This window comes from Manis pentadactyla, chromosome 3 (genome assembly GCF_030020395.1).
Source record: "Manis pentadactyla isolate mManPen7 chromosome 3, mManPen7.hap1, whole genome shotgun sequence".
NCBI lineage: Eukaryota > Metazoa > Chordata > Mammalia > Pholidota > Manidae > Manis > Manis pentadactyla.
In genome coordinates, this window is record NC_080021.1 from 156,910,424 (window position 1) to 156,927,529 (window position 17,106).

Below are 17,106 nucleotides of genomic sequence, written 5' to 3' on the forward strand. Positions count from 1 at the left end.
GTATCCTTGAACCACAATCCCAGCCCTGAACTGACTACCTCAAGATATTTGTATATGTTGTGAAATAAACATACACACAATTTTGAAATGAAGAGGTAAAAATATTATAAACAGAAATTCTAAAATTTCCTTCCTTCTCCTGATAGATTGTTTTGCATAAGCCCTAAGGGCAAGCGTACTATTTTGGATAATTCTGCTGAACAACCAAGGCATTACTAGGAACATAAATCAGCAAAACTTAAAACAGCAATGATGAGGATGGATAGGTATACCTCAGAAAGTAGACTAAAAGATCTGGTGGTAATGTGAGATCATTTTGTTTTATATTGAAATGATTAGAAGGACATACATAGAATGTTAATGATGGTAGCTCTCTGCATGTGTATTCATAGCTCTCTGCATTGACCATGAATTAATTCGCAATAGGAAAAAAGAAAAGAAAAAGAAATGTTATTTTAAATATCTCAATAGTTCAAGACAGACCCTCCCCACATTCCAAAATTTGCTTTTTCCTTCAAGGTGTCCTTTTCACAGTCTGAGTGTCTCCCTGCACAGACAAGCTCCACTATGAGCCCCCACCTGGGATGACCAGGTAGATGTGGTGGTGAGAACTGGCGATGATGGCTCATGTCAAGGGGCCCCAGCCTGCTTGGTGGGGAGGAGGCTGGAATGGGGAAAACGAACTCTCTGTAGGACATCTTCTTACTGGTGTCTGGACCACCCTCTTATAGATGAGTGGATTTTCCCCATGTCCACTTATCGCCAAATTGCCCTCATTCTTATCCCTATCACAGAATGATGGGCATTTAGCCCTGGAACACCATCTAGTCCACTCCTGTCTTTTTGGCAATGAGAAGAGCAAGCTCTGAAAGCGAAGGGTATGTCCAAGGCCAAAGAGGACCATAAGCAGCAGAGTGAGGACCAGAACCCATTCAACTGTTAACAGCCACCATCACTACCACCCCAACTGCCATGGGGAACCCCGGGGTGCCATCTGCACAGTCTCTTACCCTCACAAAAGGCCCCCAATGTCACCTCCACCTTAAGGCTGAAGTAACTACAGGCTCAGTTCACATGATTTTCCAAGGCTAGAAAGAAACAGAACGAGGAGTTGAACCCAGCTCTGTGTGGTTCCCAAATCAGGGCTCTTTCCACCACTTCCGCTGACTCAAGACAGTATGTGTTTGATCTGTTACGAGTATATCCGCAATTTCTCTATAGGCGTCCCTAGCTATGGAGCCTCAGGAAATCCATTTCAATCCATTTCCCTTCCTGAAAGAGCCTGCTCTCTCAGCAGCTGGTGGTATTTGATTTGATTAACACCCTGGGACCTATCACCAGATGTAAAGATGATGCCTAATTAATTACTTACATTAAAGAGCTGGCACTTTCTGCATTCGGATCACACTTCCAGCCTCAATCATGTTTTCATTTCAGCAATAATATTTACATGATTAACAAATAGTCAATTCATACTCTGGTGTGGACCTAAGCTGTGTGTGGGACTTCCCAAAGCAGATGTCCTTGACAGGTGTAAAGAAATAGGCTTTTTCTCACAGCCAGAGCCATGAACAAGATCTTTTCAATGAAAAATCAGGCTTGGGCCAACAAGTGTTCATTGGCCACTCACCTATTCTATGTGTCAGTCATTATGTTTCCAAGACCTCACACAGGCTGAAAAGAAGTGCGCTCACTAAGTCACATTGGAATAAACTCTGTTTGTTTTCTTTCCTTTCTTTTTTGTTCCACGATCTAGATGAATACATTAGGAAAAGACATTCTACATTAGATATCTGAAGTTTCAACAGGCATTTTCTAAGGTCTCCCAAGATATTATCATGTAAGGGGTAGAAATATAGCCTGGATGATACTACAACTAAGTGAGTTTGTAATGTTAAATGACTCCTGGGATGTGAATGAAGATCAACTAAAAAAAGGTAATATGCCACCAGACTATTCTAAGCAATATTTTTAATCAAGAACTCGGATAACGATAAAGAAAAGCAAGATTGTATGTTGTGATAGCAGAAGTTGGAAGGGATAAGGTAGCATTTTGAGCAACAAACTTCTTGACAGACTGAACAATGAGTTGAATTTTATTTAACGTCATGAAATTTCATAGGTATGAATGCCATAGAACCACCAGCACCAGTACTACACAGAGAAGACATAGCTTTATGGAAAGCCCAGAGGACAGCCATCAGCCACAAGCCTAACACGAGGCAGTGGATGATAAGGCCCCAGTCACTAGGCATCCTTTTCACTGCATTTGTAAGGTGTCCAGGCTTAATGGTGAGAGTCCTGTGCTAATTATTACTAGTCAGATCAGCCTTAGATATTGTATTCAGTTCTGCTGCAAGTAAGTTACCATATATGATATTGTACTAATTGGGACTCTTTTTTAGAATGAAAGGGTTTGTAGGTGACACTTAAGTCTGGAAAATAGGCATAAACTAAGACTCCTGGATGAACTGGATTTATGTTACCTAGTCATAAGGGTTACATAGACAAATCAGAGGTATTCAGAGGAGAGATTTGAGGATAGGAAGGCCTCACAAAAATGGATTACGATAAATCTTTGAAGAAAGAGATGTTTAATCTATGGAAGAGCAGTGTTAGGTTGACATGAAAGCTATCTCGAAAAATGCAAAGGGCACATGTGAAAAATGGATGGGACTTGTGGATTACGGGTCTTGAGGGATTCTGCTACGAGGTATCCAACAAGAGACTATGATGCTTCTTAGGAACCCCAGCCCATGAGGGCAGGAAGGAACAAATGACCTCCAAATGTGAAAGACTCTGTGAAAGTCCACCGGGTCCATCTGTCTGTTCCTGTTCACATGCCTACTTGGCTCTTCAGAATATTCCAATAAAAAAGCAATTAATTTTTTCTTAATGAAACACAGGTGCTTTTCTTTAAGAACATAATTATTGTTTAAATACATGGTGGTAATTCTTTTTTCAGAAAGAACATTCTTAAGTAAGTTAGACACACACGGTCTATGATTCCCTGTGCTCTCTCTAGAGTTTTATATATGCTTCCTTCAGGGGACTGTTTAGAGGAGAATTTTATTCAGTATTCTCCTTTGTAAAGTCTAACATAAGTACCGTATTACACTGAATCTAAGACCCCATCAGCTGTAAGATGCATCACGATTACCTACCGTTAAGAGAAAAAATGCAGCAGTTAAACTATATCCCATACTTCTTCACATTAGGTTCTAACTCTCCTGGATTGCTTTTCAACTCAGGATTGGTATATTCCCACTTTTCACATGGTATCAGTATCTGTGTCATCAAGAGCACAGCAGGGGCAACACAGTCAACAATACTGCACTGCCTTGCATGGTGACGGATGGTAACTGGACTCATCAGGGAAATATTTTGTAAATGTATAAAAATGTTAAGTCACCATGATGTACACCTGAAACTAATAGGACATTGTGTGTCAAGTATACTTCAATAAAAAATTAAAATTTTATAATAGCATTGAGAATGCTGTCTATCTTTTAAAAGCATTCCACTATTACCTACAGAATTTTCTGCCAAGCAAGTCATATTTGACCTGAAGGTTTTGATGTTGTTACTTAAAAAAAAAAAAATCTAACTAGCAAATGACAACAGTAGATTTTCAGACAAGAACCAAGACTTTATTCTTTCTTCAAATAGTCCTAAATTGTTTGCTGACTGAAACTTTGAGGGATCTGTTATGCCACCATGAATTACAGCAAAATTTGTTCTGCACAATGACAAATGGCATCTCAGTGGCACCCAGCCAACAGATGCCTGGGATGAAAATGTGAGCATTGATGTCCCAGGATTGGTAAACTACCGTAACTCAGTCTACCTGTCTGCCTTCAGTCCTACATTATGTCCTTAACCTGAAAAGCCCCAGCACAGCTTCTCAGCTGGCTGTCGTAGCTGGTATTAGCTCTTCTTTACTTAGCCTAGAGTCTTCTCAAGAGCTCCCCTGGGTGGTCCTTATTCCTACCCTATTCCAACCTTCTCTACTTTGGAAGTAGTCCTAATCTTTTCATGTCAGCTAGTTTTCCATTTAATGCCCACCAAGGCAAAAATGAAAAGGTCAGCCAAGATTTTGAATCTCAGAAGAAGAGATGCTACATCTCTCACTGTTTTTATTAAGAAGAGCTATGCAGCTTTAAAGCAGAGAAGTAGTTCTCAGCTCTGGCTGTGAAGTCAAATAATTTGTGGATATTTTTAAAATGTAGATCCCAGTGGGCTATCCCCAAGATCCACTGACTCAGACTCTCAGGGTTGGAGATGTAATAGGGGGAAAGCAGGCATATGTATTTTTATAAGATTGACACAGATTAAAGTGATACATCATCCAGGTTGTAAACCATGATGTGGAGAAGGACATTAGGCATTTTTCCATTCATGCAGGACAACTCTAGTGGTAAACACTGACACAAATTTGCAATCAAGAGGCCCCAACTCTAAGTGTGCAGCACCAAACCATTCCTAGCAATGGACCACAATTTTATTCATCCAAACCATAATACTCACTTCATCCAGTACTCAACATGATTAAACTAGGAGTTTGAAGATATTGTAAATATCTGACACAGGATGGGCATGGTAGGAAACAGTGGATGAGATTTTTGTTCTCCAACCTGCCAGCGACCCCACATGCTGCCTGGTTTGAGGTCATGGGGAAGTTGATCTCGTCCTCCATTCTCAAGCCACAGCTTTCCAGGCCCATTTCAGGAACAATAAGATTCTACAGCCTTAGAGTGGAAGGTTGTACTAATGAGGACCTGCACTCAAATATCATGCAACTCCACACCAAAGGGCTCAGGAGGTGGTATTTATGGCTGTGGGAGGGCCTGGACCTCCTTCTTCTGAGTTTTAGATAAGCACTGACATCTCCCATCTTGTATGGGTGCAAGTACATAATGGTGATTCTACTGTTAGTTCTATGGCCTTTTAATTGTGCCAAGGAATTTACAATGCAGTTTCCACACCAAAACCCAGATCACCTCTTACTCACCTCTTAGCTCCAGGGACCTCTTGCTCATAACCATGGAAGAGCTTGAGACTCATTGTGAATTCCTTTAATGCTGGACTTAAAGCAGAGGCTAGAAGCAAGAACACAGGAAGCACAGACCATTGCAAATCAGTGCCGATGGCTACAATAGTCATGCTGTACTTTTTCTCTTGCTACTATGTACTGAACCCATGCTATGTGCCAGGTCCTTTACCTAAACTACCTTTATAAAAATGTTTTAAATTGAACTATAGTTGATACACAATATTATATTGGTTTTGGATGTACAATATAATGATCTGACAATTATACACATTACCAAACACTTCCCACAGTAAGTGTAGTCACCATCTGTCACCATATAAAGATATGACAGCATTATTGACTATATTCCCTATGCTGTACTATGTTATCTCATTTAATCCTCAGCACAACCTATGATGTAGGCTTTACTGTCCATCCCGATGGCAGAAACACACTCAGGTTGAGCAACATCCAATGTCACATACTAAGTAAGGGCTCAATCGAGGAATTAACTCCAGATCTGATTCCAAAGTTGAAGGTCTCCCAAACATTGGTTGTGTCTGAAAGGCACACTGTGCTGGGTATGCTCAACTCTCCAAGGCTGGTTCAGACTATCTGTTCCTTAGACAGCCCTCAGCTATGTCTGTTCTGGGGTTTTGCTGTCTCCTTGAGCTCTACTGCAGAGTGATGGTAACCAAAGCCATCTGGGGCTGACATACCCACCCCTTCCCCTCCAGGGAGCAAGGCACAGAGGAGAGAAGGGCCACCGGTTTCTAAGACCTCTCCCTCCTTCCCCAACCTCTTCCCCTTCCTCCTCCTCAGCTCCCCACTGCACACCTGGAAAATGTCTTGCTCTTCCTGAGGCTAGAAGCCTTCTCCAACTCATAGCTTCCATGCCAAGCACCTTTAGGGTGTTGACTTTGGAAAATCAAAAGCTCTCCCCCCCCCACATTCTTTGATAAGACTCCTCTTTCCCCTTATACAATAAGTGATGCCTGAATGGGGCTGGGGGGTGGGGGACAGACACAGAGGCAAAAGGAGCTGCCAGAGGGGGAAAATCAGTTAATACAGTAAGAACATCATTCTGCCAGTGTTCTTACCACCCCCTTTAAATGTGGTTCATTCGTTGAGCAAAGAGGAAAAGGTTTACTCTGCATCTTCCTTCATAGTAATAAGTCCTTCTGTTCTGTGTCTCAGGAGAATTTCAGTCACAGGTGACCTGCTCTGGACTAGAAACTGCATCCTGAGGTCACCCTGATTCCTAAGACCTCACAACTTGCAAGCTGCCTCAGTCTGAGGGTTACTGCTGACTCTCCGGATATTATCTCAAAAGATGCAGCAGAAAGAAAAAATGCTAATCGGCAAAGCATGCGATTGTTTAGAAATAGAACAATTCTGTGTGGCTGGCACGGCTGCTGCACAGTCCTTGAAACATTCTACCACAAGATCCTTAAGTCGGGGCTATGTATTTCATGAGCCTCATGAGCCAATAATAACCACAGGGAATTAAATGCTTCCCTTCCTGCTACCTGTCCACACACAGCTTCTCTTCCCCTGTTCGCTGAAACTGCTGCTCCTTCTCGTCCCTTGTGGCGTGCCTGTGGCTAGACACCGGAGCCCTCTCTTTGGCTTCCATTGCTCTGCCTGGTTCATAGGACAGTCTTCTGCATCACCCTGATGGACTAAAAGAAAAATAACTTGTCAGTTTAAAAAAATATATCAAAGCCAAAACTGTAGAATTTGAGAAAAATAGTAACTTGATTCCTTTCCTCACCAACTGACTACTCCAAATGAGGCCCAAGAGAATTTTATTTCTAAAATGCAATTATTTATTAGGAAGACCCCTTGGTTCAAGTTCACAAATAACCATAGGGCCTACTCCACCATAAACCCATACAGGTAAAGTTTAAAGAGGTCTCTCCCCATTAAGAGGAAAGAAATTCTCCTTGTCACAAACTCATTTCCTCCCCTGCAGCTATGGATTTATCAGCAAACTTGTTCATAATAGTCATCTCATGAATGATGACTGGGAACAATAAATGTTTCCTGCCACAAAGCCTGCTCAGGTTGGTTCAAAAATGGCAGTCTTCCTGCTAAAACGAAACTTCCCTGGGCCAAAATAATATCTCTAGGGAATAAGTGGAGGGGGAGGGTTTACAGTGGTGTGGGACCCACATCTCCAGGATCTGAAGGGGTGTGCTCAGCAGCATTTGACTTCACTACCTTATATATATTCAGACAATATACTGAAGAGATATGGACCACAAATGGGCTGAATTTTTGTTTATTTTCACCCACCCAAAGAGTTGAACATTAAGTATTCAATTGAATTTTTATTACTCGGTGAAAATACAAATGCACAAGGTCATTCAGGGAGTATGTGTGTGCCTGACACAATACTTTCCATCAGTGACAGTAGCTTCTTTTCATTTCAAGAAAACAAATTTAGGTCCTACCTATGACCAATAAATGTTAATAATTGAATAATGCATTGATTGAACACTGCAATTCTGACAACAGTAAGTCAACAGCAGCTCAAGTAGTGATCATTTTAAATAATATCCAGAAATATATTTAATTTGATGTTGACTCCATCACCTCCATTATCTTCTTGGTACCAAGCAAAATGTACAGGAAATTTCTCTCCCACATCCTCCCCCAAAATAAAGCACATGGTTCCAAAAAAAATATGCCTCACCTAACCAGACATTTTCTGAGAAGCACATTCAGTATTTTAAACTCAAGGCAACACTGAGAGTCCATTAAACATTTTCAACGCCTCTGAAGACTTCAGTAAAGTGAGGAGAATCCATATACCTCACCCAGTCTGCCTAACTTATTAGAGCGTGAGGTGAGAATCATCAAAATGTAGAGTTAAACAATGAAATTTTCCAAGTGTATACATGCGGTGAGAATCCATTACCTCTTCTCAAACCAGCAAATTGGTTTCAAGTATTCGGTTCGCTGGTTACATCCAATGGCCATGAATAAGAGACCACCTCCTGAGTGAAGGGAATGGGATGGTGAATACAAGAAAACTCTGTTATCAGAATTCCTATGCATCTTACTTCATGGATGGTATTTGTAAAACTCTTGGAAAGAACAGTGGCCATAATTTCCAGCAACCCCTTTGTTGGAATTTCAACAAAAAAGCTTTTGCAGAGCACTCTGTGCTATCCCGTTTCATTAAAACAACTCACTGCAATGTAATTGTTTATGTAATTTGATTATTTCTTGGATTTTAGATTTTTCTTAACTTTGCAGCCAGATTACTCTAAAATAAAACTGATATTCTCCAGAAAAGTCTAGCTGAAGTAACTGGTCCTTCTCCTGAGCTATGGGCTCTGGGAATATTTGTCAGAAAATCCAGTCATTGAACTAGCAGGCCTGACCTCACTCTCAGGCAAGTAGCCTGCAGGAGCTCTTTTCTCCTTTGCTGCCTTCTCATTCCCTGAGCGCCATCCATCCTTCTCTCCAGCAACCAATGCGATCATCTCCTCCACACACTGCCCTGAGGTCACTCCCCTGCTCTCAGAGGGCTTCTCTACCAATCTTCTACCTTCAGAAACTCCTTTCCTTTACTTCTTCTTGGGATGGAATGTTTATGTAGGAATTCTAGCCCAAAGTACAGCTCGCTCTACAGTCTGGATGAAAGGTCTTCCTCCAGCTGGGTAAGCTGTGTCTTCTGCTGAAGTGCACACACCTTCAAAAGGGACATGTGCAGAGGGAAAGGAAGAGGCAGCCACATCCACTGCCTCATGAGCAGCTTGTTCTCTCCAGTGGTCCCGAAGCGCCCCTCCTTTCCCATCTGCCCAGCCCTGTGCTCTCCACCAGAAGGGCTGACCTCAGAACATGCCTCTCAGAGCATCTTTCCTCTGCTAGAAATCAGAGTCCTCTTTCCCTCCACATGCACCAGGGCTTAGTAGATTTCAGGACGGAATACTACTATTTCAGAGACACTGTGGGTTACCCAGGCCTTTGTGGGCTGGCCAAGAAGCCCTACTAACATTAATTAATGTAATCTACTGATAACCATATATTCCTACTTGTCAAAGGGATTTTAGCATTATTAATAATATTGTTCATGACTAGCCTAGTATCTAAGAGAAACTGTGAGTTACAAACAACAGGATTATAAACCAGTCTTTGGAAAGAGTATTAAAAGCGAGAGGTTGCTTTTTGTGGTTTGACTGCTTGCTTCTCATTTTTTTACCTTTCCACATATTTATTTATTCAATAAATATCTGATCATTCTGTTGGGGGCTAGGACTAAAACAATAATCTAAAGCAGATGCATTCTGCCCTGGTGGTGTTACAGTCTAGTAGAATAGACAGACAACAAAATGATGAAAAGAGGAAAACCACCACGGTGAGAAATGGTAGAAAGGAATAGGCGCACAGTGCTCCCTTAGGAATCATCAGTCTACTCAGGAAAGCCACGAAGGCTGGTAAGCAGAAAAGAACATTCCAGAAGAAGGAACACTGTGCAAAAGTCCCATGGTGCAGGGAGCCAAGCAAGGAACTGAAAGGAAGCGCAGAGCAGGAGCACAGACATGGAAGGGAAAGGGGTTCAGACGAGGCTGGACAGGTGGACAGCAGCTGTATCTTACAGTGCTTAATGGGGAAGAACAAAAAGAAGGCTGCATGGGTTTCACTGGCAAGGACTAACAGGATCAACTGGACATTTTTATAAGACCGCTCTGGCCCCAGTGTGGAGAAACCCTGGGGGCACAAGGGGCTGCCAGAAATCCACTTCCAAAAGGCCACTGCATGACTCCTTGTGAGAAATAATGGCCAGTCATGGATGGAGACAGACTCAAGAGACCATTAGATGGGAAATAGGATTTGGCAATGAAGTGGATATGAGGGCTGAAGTTCAGGAAGCACGGAGGAATGACTTTCAGGTTTCTTACATGCCCTAGTTTAACTCTTTGGTCCTTTATCATTGACTGTTGTCTGTTTTTTAGGCAGTTATTATTTCTCTATCTGCATGCTCCTAATTCTTCTGGAAAGAAAAATTCCCTATTACTTCAAAAAAACAATAGATGGAGACCCTCAGCATTATTCCACCAATTCCCTCAAATCTATTTTTAACATATAAAATACCCAAATGATTTCTCTTTATAGTTTTTAAACTAAGTTTGGTCTCTCCTGGTTATTATATTTTCTGCTTAGTATAATTTCTTTCATTGAAATGAGAAATCTGAAATGTTGATACAGTGGTAGAAGATTTTGTTACAAACAACTGAAACCAACTTGAACCAACTAACACAAAAATGAATTTACTATTAAGAACACGAGGCTGCCTCAGAGAATCAAATGCAGAAATGCAACCAAGACTTAGGAATGGACTGGAATTCCTCAGGGATGTCTATCCATATTTTGTCTTCTCTAAATGGTGGCTTCAGCCTTTTATCTTGGAAGTCTATCTTTCTCCAATCTTCAATCCACAGGACAGCTCTGTAACAGCTCCTGATTTATATGCTCTGGGGTTAGCCACACAGAGTGACCCTCTGTCCCTTAGTGTCTCAATCCCAGATCTCAGTGATGGTATTTTAGCCAGTTACAGTCAGGTGTTCGACCCTGGCCAGTTAACTGGGGCTGGAGGTGGATGGGGGTGGGAGTTCAAGCAAGAAATAGCTAATGCCAATTCTGAGTTCCTAGAGAAGGGAGAATTGTTCTAGACTTGGCAGACACCCATATGGAAAAGGAGGGAAACAATAGCTCCTTTGCTCCAATAAACACGAGTTAAGCACCAACCATGTTCCAGGGCCAGGGGAAGCCTGTGGATATACAAACTAAGGGCAGCAAATTCTACCTTCAAGGAGCATGACACCCAGCACTGCCTGTGAACACCTTGGCCCCTCCTTCCATGTGGCCACTTACCTACAGCAGTACCTAAACACTCACGGGGCACGCTACAGAACCAAAGTATATGATGTTTATTCTATGGGGTCAACATTCAGCCTTCATCTTGGACAATAACAAAGCACATACAGACAGAAAGGCAAAGATTCAGTCTCCCAGTTGCTGACAGATGCTAACAAAGGAGCAGGAAATGAAGAATTTCTGATGCAGACAACTTAAATGTTCATTGAAGATGCACGACATGCCAGTCAAGTTGCTAGACAGGCCTGCATCATAAGAGTAGGCAGAACATCAGATGTGGAGTCAGAGGACATGCGATCTAATCACACTGTGTGGCCTCAGGGGGTCAGATACATGTACTAAGGCTCATACCTGCCTCCCAAGGTTAGAATGGGAAAGCAGGAATTAAAAGGGCAAGTACAAAAGTATGAAGGGAGAAAGGCAACCCTGAGAAGGCTGTCCTAACAGAAGGACTGGTGAGAAGCAGAAGTGAGGCTGTGGAACCCACAAGAACTATCAGAATGTTGGGGGACAGAGCAGGCACGAGGAGGGGGTCTGCGTACATGTGTGGTAGGAGGTAAGCCTGAAAACTTGGACAAGAGTTTTCTCTGCTGAGGATTTATAAATGGGAGGCAGGGCAGTGAAGAGCAAAGGGAATAGATGAAAAGAGGTCCGACAGCATAAAGATTCCGCCGGACCTATGGCTTGACTGCAAGGTAGCTAACATATAGGCCGTCAGCTTCCCATTCCCACTCTGTGTGACGTGCCTCTCACTTTGCAGATTTAGTTGTACCTAACCTTTCCTTTTCAAACAAAGGGAAAAAAAGCTACCTAGTTATTGTAGTAACTTTCACCTACAAACAGAAAATATTTCTTTTCAACTTCCTTATCCAGCACAATTTTGCTTCCATCCTATTGCCTCGCAAACCTTTCTTTGATATGTCCTTTCCATGATAAGCTTAAATTCAGATGTGCTGCCTCTCTAGGAAGCTCTCATCTCCTCTTCAATTTCTCATATGTTTGTCCTCTACCAGATTTTACTTTTGCATTTTCAGATTCACTAAATCTCCATTTGTGTGTGAGCAGTGCTGTCCATTTAAAATCCTGCAGGCACTTCAGCCCAATGTGGGCCCTAGGCATTTTAAGTCAATAGTATTACTGTTGAGTTTCCCGTTGCTGTCTCTATAGGATCCCAAATGCAGGACAGGAGATACTAAGGTCCTTTTAATTTAAGTTGTCAGAACATCATGAAAATACATAAATAAAACTCACTTTATACTCTCAAAATTCATTCCTCTTTTTTAGAATATGCCTTCTCAACAGTGATATTGCCCTAAGGGAGTGAAAATTGATTCCTGTGAGGCAAAAGATCATCACTGTCACAGTGGTTTCTGGCCCTCAAAACCTCAACCCTATCCAACTGCCTGGATGTACAGATTACTTGTAGTATTAAAATTTCACCATGGGCAGAAGTAATTAGGAAAAAGATGTCTGAAAAGGAACCTATGTAGGGGAATAAGTAAAATTTTAAGTTGAGGAAAATAATTTAGAACTAACCTATACTTGCATAGTACCTTAGTTTATGAAAGAGTTAAATATAGTCTTTCATTTGATCAAAAATCAGGTGGATTGAGTAATATTTATTAACCTCTTTTCCAGACTTAATTGATGACCAGGGATTACTTTTTAATTGTGTGACTTTGATAGCAAATTTCCCATCTATGACCACACAGCATATACATTCCCTTAAAGCAGGATTTCTCAACCTCAGGGTTACTGACGGGGACAGTCTTGGCTGGAGGGGAGGGCAGGGGGCGTCCTGGGCCCTGTGGGACACTGAGCAGCATCTCAGGCCTCCACCCAATACATACTAGCACTCCCTCCACCACCACCTCCACCATTTGGGACAACCAAAAATGTCCCCAGATGTTGTGCAATGTCCTCTGGGGAATAGGGAAGGGGATGTAAGTCTTGACTGGGAATCACTGATTTAAAGCCTACTTATAAAGAGACTATCATCTACTATTTTAAAATGCACATACAGTATCACAAAAGCTAACAGTCATTGAGCATTTACCATATGCCGGGCACTTTCTATGTACTGACTCATTTAATCGTTCAGGGACCCTCTTGAGTAGCCTGCCATTTGACAAATAAGGAAATCTAGCCCGCAGGATTATAGTTAGTAAACTATAAAGCTAGGGTATATAGATGCTAGTGTTGCATTTGTATCACAAAGGAGTATTTAACTATTGACTCAGATATAGCTATTTAGTCCATACAAAATAATGTATATCATGATAACTATGCTGGACTCAATTTAAACCCAGGTCTGAGCAGTAACCACCACACATACTGTCCATTTCAGAACCACCACGCCCTCGGCTATTCCTCTCAATTCTGTATTACCTCTGCTGTTACCCGATTTCACATACGAATGCCAGTTTCTTGTACGTGTTGCTTTTTAATCTATTGATTCACTTACACTTACTGTGCTCAGAATGAAATTCTAGTAAAAAACTGCCCAATATAAAGATGGATATGTTAACAAATGAATTTTTAAAAGTTATAACTTAGGCTTAGTATGTTCCCATTAGTAAAAGGTTATGTATACTGTAGGCACACACACACACTCAGAAAAAGACTTGGAAAGGCACATTCACCTTAACAGGATTTAATGAGGGGAAATCAGATAATGAACTTTTCTAATTTTTGCTTTTTTGTGTACCTGTATTTTCAACCTTTTCTATGATAAATACATTTAAAAATTACACAAGTAATGATTTTTCTTACAAAGATGATTTCATCATTAGGTGAATAAAGATAGAACTTAGTGGATAGAAAAGAGTTTCTGTTACAGGAGGCCCCTGAATTCAACTTGCTCACTTACTAACAAAAGAGGAATACCAAGTTCACAGACAACTGGGGACTAGACCAGTGGTTCTCAAAACTCTAGTTCTCTAATAAGACAGGATAATAACCCTTTCTAGATTTTCCAGGCTTATTAAATTTAAAGAGAGTATTTAAAGTTTTTTTGCCTTTACATATTCCTTAAGTCTTGGACATCTGCATCTTCTTGTTTCCAGTAAGACTACAAAAACGTAAATCATGAACAAATGAATGAGCAGGAAATAAATATTTGGGACAAAATTTGGATGCCTGAGTGACTTAAAGTACTTAGATATTTTGTGAGATAGGCAGTCAACAATCATATTATTTCATGTTTGGATGAGAGAATTAAATGAGTATTGCATGACTTCCAAATAATTGGACAGCTAAATAAGGGTAAACTAGATTGAATTCCAGGGTGAGCCCTGAACCTAATTTTTCTTTACAACCTTCCATCACCTGGTGTGCTTGCTGTAGGAGCCCATTATGGTATTAATGGGTTTAATAACTGATGAATGAATACAATGAAGAAAGTGTTAAGTAATGGAAACAAATAAGGAAAACAAATGACATGAGAATTTGAAAGAGAGATGCCAGGCTGAGCCAGTGAGCCAGACTGACTAGTTGTTCCCCAAACAATTCTCATTTTTAATCCTGGGCACACAAAGTAAGACATTTTCCAGTGTGCCTTGCACTTAGGGGTGGATTTATGATTGATTTCATAATTGGAATGTAGGTAGAAGGTATGAAACCAGTTCTACACCTGGCTCATAAAACCCACCGTTGACGGGAGTGTATTCTAAGGACATGGAGCCACCAGATGGAAGAAGACTGAGTCCTTGAAACACTCCCTGAGGGAAACTGCCCAGCCAGGAACACTGCACTGGGTTGTTCATGAGCAAGAAAAAATGTATTATGTTAGGCCTCTGGAATTGGGGAGTTGTTTGTTATGTCAGTTAGCTACTCTGACTAATACATTTGGTTTAACGTGAAACCATCTAAGTGCTCAGAACCCACCAGGACACTGGAATTTTTTCTGATGAGCTGCTTCACAAAATCCCTAATTCTTGGCATTAGTCTGTTTTGCCTCTGAGACACACACTACCACCATTATTAGGATAAAGGTAGATATGTGAATAAAACTCTGCAGGTCACATCTGAACCAGAACATGTGGAATAAGAAAATTCCCTTGAGCCAAATGAGTTTTAAAAGGCATTCATTTCCATGTAACTTGAGATTTTACAAACAAAGAGTATAGTTGTTTTCACCATGAACTGGAGATGAACATTAGCATCTGGAAATATGACAAGAACAAAAACTCGCTTGTGATAAAATAAACTTGTCTGGAAAACAAAACAAAACAAAACAGTGGTTGCCCAGCAGACGTGGGTATTTATCTTGGATTCTACCCTGTCCTACCCCATGCCATCCCATTTCCAATTAATGTTTATTGAGCATCTACTATGTGTGAGTCACTGGAGATATAAAGATGAAGGAGAGAGCCACTGAATGCAGGCACTATCTTGCTCAGGAGACGTATGTATCCACAATCAATTCTAGAGCATGAAGTAGACATTTGTAATCTGTTCAAATAGGGCATAGTGGGAACACTGAAGAACGAGTACTTACCTCTACCTGAAATGATTTTACACAGTGACCATTAAGCATCCCAAGTATAACCTCGAAGTGGCAGTTTCTTTGACTTTTCCCAGTTATATATAAATCAATGGTATAGAGTGAACACTATCTAATTATCCAGGTATCAAAATACAAAAAAAAATTTAGAGACCCCCTTATCATCAAGAATCTGAGTATATACGACCTATTTATATGTATTGGTGGTCAACATCTGCTAATGATATATAAATATTAGAAACATATAGAAATGGTGCAATATTAACTTTAAGTATAAATTTAATGTATTTCCCCCTGTAGTCAATAAACGTCTTGGAGGTGACACTTCAAGACTATGCAATTTCCCTTGTCCCTCAAACCTTTGCCCACTGTTCTAGCATCCACTGGTGGGTCCATCTGTAACAGTGATCACTGGGATGGCTGCCTAGTGGCAATTTTCTACATCCTTCATTCTATTCGCATCTATTAATTAGAATTCTACTGCCAAGAAGAGTTGTCACTTTTCCATACACAGCCCATCCTCATCATTCAGAGATTACATATTTGAGGATTTACCTACTTGTTGGAATTTACTTGTAACCTTGGAATTCATACCCATGGTACTTTCTTGGTCATTCATGGACATGTTCAGAGCAATGAAATATTTGAATCATGCGAAGTACACATTCCAGCTGAGGTCAAACAAGGCAACACTCTGCCTTCTTATTTTAGCTCTTACATGGTAAACAAGTGACCCTTTCTATATAATGTAAACAAGTGGTCAATCTATTTCATGACATATTTTTCACATTTTTGTGCACTTTCTTGCTGATTTCGCTGTTTAAATGACCCTCAGCATAGTGTTGCAGGGTGTCTAATGGTCCTAAGTGCAAGACAGTTGTGATGCACCTTCCATAAGAAATATGATTGTTAGATAAGCTTCACTGGGGAGTAAGTGAGCATGCTGCTGGCTCTGAGTTCAATGTGAATGAATCAAAACTATGTCAAATAAGGTGTCTTTAGCAGAAATACAAATAAAACCAGGCTGTGTATTGATCAACTGATGAAAAGGTTTTGACCAGAGGCTTAAGGAAACTAAACCTGTATCTCCCCTAAGAGCAACGGTTCAGTACTAGCTAATGCAGTGCTCACACACAGTGACTTCATAGAGCACCAATACTGTGAACAAGAATCTACTGTTTTACCAACTACTCATTTATGTCATGATAACTCATGGATATTTATATTATTTTATGGATAAAAATTGAATACTATTATACATTTTTTTGTTCAGAGAGTTCTATTTTTGTCCACTGGGATAGTAACTTTATAGTGGAAAAGTCTGGTGCCAGATGTCTTGACCAGATGATCAAGACCAACATCATCAATAACACATATCAGCATCATGAATGCCACAATTTAGTGTATGGAGAAGAATAAATACCCATTTTTGTGGTACTCTTTGAAGGAGATATGTGACCTCAGTCCAATCATGAGAAGATTCCAGACAGGCCTGAACTGAGTGATGTGCAGCAAAATAACAGATCAATACTCTTTGGTGGGCAAAGTCACAAAAGACAATGAACGACTGAGGAACTGTTGTAGATTACAGGAACCCAGAGAGAAATAACAACTAAATGCAATGTGGAATCCTGAATTGGATCTTGGGAACAACAATAGCAAAGAGACACGAGTTGGACAC

The 17,106-nt window shown here is 40.7% G+C and overlaps 1 long non-coding RNA gene across 1 annotated transcript in view; it reads right to left on the reverse strand.

Moving 5' to 3' along the window:
- Positions 1-17,106, reverse strand: part of LOC130682985 (uncharacterized) — an 88,549-nt gene that overhangs the window by 25,410 nt on the left and 46,033 nt on the right. The window contains exons 2-4 of the long non-coding RNA XR_008996514.1: positions 6,562-6,714; positions 5,012-5,099; positions 3,165-3,288 (exon numbers count right to left, since the gene is read on the reverse strand). This is a non-coding gene — a long non-coding RNA (uncharacterized LOC130682985). The remainder of the gene's footprint in view (positions 1-3,164; positions 3,289-5,011; positions 5,100-6,561; positions 6,715-17,106) is intronic.